Below are 4,742 nucleotides of genomic sequence, written 5' to 3' on the forward strand. Positions count from 1 at the left end.
TATATAAACACTATTGATCCACAAATAATATGTATATATGTCAATGAGGCTATTACATGTATATTGTGTGTTTTTTAACCTGCTCACAGTGCTTTAGTATCACAGGGAGGTGCATAAACATATAGGTAATATTAACCACTTGCATAATGATCTTAAATATTTTTTGAATAAAAATACCTGATTTGACCAAGACAAAATTGTATCAAATAAATCTTAATCATAATGTAACAATAATTCCTGTTTAATGTTAAGTCCCATTGGTATACAGGTATCAAGAGTAAACTGCCAAAAAGCTTCTCTATTTGTAATCTTTTATGTAAATCACCTCCTCTAAAACCAGATGTCACCTTTTCAATAGCATAGGCTACAAAAGAATTTTTTGAGCCCGCATGTTTATCCAAAAAGTGTGCAGAAGCCCTGATTTTGATCGTATGGAATAGGGATTTATGTCATGGAGATGCTCCAGAATGCGAGTCTTAAATTGTCGTTTGGTACATCCTATGTATTTAACTTCGCAGCTGGAACACTCAATGACATAAATTACATTGCTGCTACAACAGTTCAAATATTTTTTATTCACTCATGAACTCTCTTCTAAGACGGTCTCATTCCTAGATTTAAGCCTTATTGCTAATAATGATCAAGTTATAGATACTGTTACTTATAGAAAACCAACTTCAGGAAATGCATTACTGAGAGCGGATAGTAACCATCCAAAACATACCATACGGGCCATTCCTGTTGGCGAAATGACACGCCTTAAAAGGAACAGTAGCACTGAGTCTAATTTTCAAGCACAAAATGAAGGGTTAATCACTCGACTTAAACAAAGGGGGTATTCTTCTAGACAAATCCAACGAGCAGAGAATATAGTTAGATGCAAAAATCGCTCACAATTATTATTGAACAAAAGTAATAAAAGTACTAAGATAGAAAGTAAACCGGTATTAGCATTAACTTATTCACCATTTTTCAACATTGCTAAGACATAGTTACTAGGAATCTGTATATATTAAAAGAAGATCCAATTCTTTCTCAGATTTTATCTGCAGGGTGTGCAATTGTTCCCAAACGGGCCCCCACATTAAGAGATGATTTGGCTCCTAGTATGTTAAATAATCAAAATCTCAGTGATAGTATGTGGCTACAACACAACGGTTTTTTCCGCTGTGGTCGTCATCCATGTAAAACATGCAGATATGTTAAGGTTACTAATAAATTTACTAATACTATTGGCACTAGGGAATTTCATATAAAAAAATATTTGAACTGTTGTAGCAGCAATGTAATTTATGTCATTGAGTGTTCCAGCTGCGAAGTTAAATACATAGGATGTACCAAACGACAATTTAAGACTCGCATTCTGGAGCATCTCCATGACATAAATCCCTATTCCATACGATCAAAATCAGGGGCTTCTGCACACTTTTTGGATAAACATGCGGGCTCAAAAAATTCTTTTGTAGCCTATGCTATTGAAAAGGTGACATCTGGTTTTAGAGGAGGTGATTTACATAAAAGATTACAAAATAGAGAAGCTTTTTGGCAGTTTACTCTTGATACCTGTATACCAATGGGACTTAACATTAACCCCTTAATGACAATTGCCGGTCCTGGCACGGCACGGAAAAGCATGTGCTTTACGACAATTGACGTGCCAGGACCGGCACGTCTTTAAACGGGTGCAGAAAGCGATCTACTATCGCTTTCTGCACCCAAAAAGCGTTGCTGAATGCCTCGACCTCGAGGCATTCAGCAACGCCGCGATCGGCACGAAGGGGCCATCTCTGGCCCCTCCACGGGGCGTCAACATCCGCCATACTTTGTATGGCGGCGGACGCCCGTTTTAAAAAGCGTTTAGGAGGCGATCGACGATCGCCTCCTAAACTTAAATGGTGTCGCTGGAATGCCTCGATCAGGAGGCATCCAGCGACACCAAACACTAACCTTTTGATGGGCTGTGACCGCTCCGGAGAGCGTCACAGCCGCAGCTGCCGGCAGTCTTCGCCATCAAGGGAAGATGGCCGCCGTCCTGTAACAGGAACCACAAATTTTAAAAGTTCGCTAGATAGTCCAGACCATCTAGAGAACTTTGGCTCCACTTGCAGGTTGAATACAGGTACTGCATTCACCATGCAAGTCAATGGAGCCCAGCTTTCTAATCACAGTGTGATTAGTAAAAATAAATTAAAAAATAAAATAAAATTAATAATAATTAGAAAAAAATAGTAAAAAAACAGTAAAATGTAAAAATCATTTCCCACTGATGTCACTATCAGGGGAACCTCCAAGTTGAAAAAAAATGTTAAATTTTTTTTTAAAAAAAATAATAAAAAAAATATATATATATATATAAAAAATATATTTTTGTGAGCAAGTCCTAAAATTAGCATATTAGCTTAAAACAATTCTCGCATGGAAAGAGTTAAAATACTGGCATATTAAATGCCCGTGGGGTGTCTACTTTTAAAAAATGTATGATTTGATGGGGTAAATTGAATGGGCCAGGTTCAACAACGTCCAATTAACACGGGGGGAAGGATGGCCACACATCTAATTTCCAATTAGAAAAATGCACACGTACCAAATGTGGCCTTTTAGTTCCCCCAAAAAATGACACACCCATGCATGTGGGGTATCACTGCACTCAGGAGATGTTGCTGAACACATTATGGGGTGTCGTGTGACAGCGGCATATACCAGGAGCTGTAAATTCATACATAAAGTAGGTGTGTGTGGGAAAAATACACACACAAAAATATTACTGCAAACTTTGAAAAAATGCTGGTGGTAAAATATGTGCATGCAAAGAGTTAAAATACCAGCATTTAAAATACCCTGTGGTGTCTAGTTTTCAAAAATCTATGGTTTTGTTGGGCACACTGAAATGGCCTGGCTCAAAGATGTACCAAATAGGGCATGGGCAGTGGATCCCAAATGCCAAAGTTCAACATTGAAAAAAGCGCATGCCCCAAATGTGGCCCTTTTGCCCCAAAACAGCCAGGCAAATCATTCATGTGAGGTATCGCTGTACTCAGGAGATGTTGCTGAACACATATTGGGGTGTTTTGTGATAGTGACATATACGAGAACATTTTAATTCATACCTGAATTAAAATGTGTGTGGAAAACCAAATGCAAAAAAATGACTACCACAAAGTTTGACAAAGACTGGTGGTAGATATGGTGCATGGAAAGAGTTAAAATACTAGCATTTGAAATACCCTGGGGTGTCTAGTTTTCAAAAATATATGGGTTTATTGGGCACACTGAAATGGCCGGCTCAAAGATGTACCAAATAGGGCATGGGCAGTGGATCCCCAAATGCCAAAGTTCAACATTGAAAAATGCGTATGCCCCAAATGTGGCCCTTTTGCCCCCAAACAGCCAGGCAAAATCATTCATGTGGGGTATCGCTGCGCTCAAGAGATGTTGCTGAACACATATTGGGGTGTTTTGTGATAGTGACATAAACTAGAACATTTTAATTCATACCTGAAGTAAAATGTGTATGACAAAACAAATGCAAAAAAATGACTACCATAAAGTTTGACAAAGACTGGTGGTAGATATGGTGCATGGAAAGAGTTAAAATACTAGCATTTGGAATACCCTGGGCTGTCTAGTTTTCAAAAATATATGACTTGATGGGGTAAATTGCATTGGCCGGGTTCAAAGATACCCGAAATGGCACATGGGGGGAAGAATTACCAGATTTGGAAAAAATGGCTTTGAAATAGCAAAACGCTACCTGTACTTATTGCCCCATAATGGGTAGAAAAAAGCAAAAAAACATAAAAACATTGGGTATTTCTAAACTCAGGACAAATAGTAGAATCTATTTAGCAGGTTTTTTCATTACCTTTTATAGATGAGTAAAAGATTTTTCAACTAAAAGTTAGAAACAGTCATTTTTTTCTAAATTTTTCACCATATTTTATAATTTTTTTAATAGTAAATAATATGATACAATCAAAACAATGTCATCTAAAGAAAGCCCTTCTTGTCCTGAAAAAAACAATATCTAATGTGTGTGGGTTCAGTAAACGGGAAAGAAGAAAATTACAGCTAAACACAAGCAGCGCAGAAATGTTAAAAAGGCCATTGTCACAAAGGGTACAAAAAGTAAAATCAGCCTTTGTCTCGAAGGGGTTAAAGAAAAACGGAAAAGTTGCGATATAAATCTACAGTATCATTGTTACATCAATGCTGTAACAAATGTGAAATGTAATGTGATACATGATCTCATACTTTTAAAAAACAATCCCAAAATGCTATTCACTTATCCAATTTCTTTAATACCAAGAAAAAAATCCCCAGAATCAGAGATCAGCCTGCAGCATGCTAAAATTTTATTATTGTTTATTTACACGTGTAGCCTTGATAACAGGTATATTTCCTTTTTTCTGACATAGCTACAAGCAATTACAGATATTTTTCTGTAGTGTAGGGGGGAACCTCTAGGCTTCTGAGCCAACAAGCAGCAATCTAATCTTCTCATTTTGACAGTATGCACAATTTCTGCTAGGCAGTGATCGGTCCAGGGAGCAGGAAACCTAATACGGAACAAATGGTAACAAATATGCCCCATTATTTTAAATACACCCAACAAAAGTAAAGAAAAAAAATCTGCTGAATCCCTTTATGCATTTACTCTGAAAAAATACATTCATTTAAAGGTGACACTCCGCTATCATACACATCAAAGTGTCTTACCACTAAACAGGCAACATTTTACTTGG

This window comes from Sceloporus occidentalis, unplaced genomic scaffold (assembly GCF_023333645.1).
Source record: "Sceloporus occidentalis isolate IW3139 unplaced genomic scaffold, rSceOcc1.0.p SCAF_102, whole genome shotgun sequence".
NCBI lineage: Eukaryota > Metazoa > Chordata > Lepidosauria > Squamata > Phrynosomatidae > Sceloporus > Sceloporus occidentalis.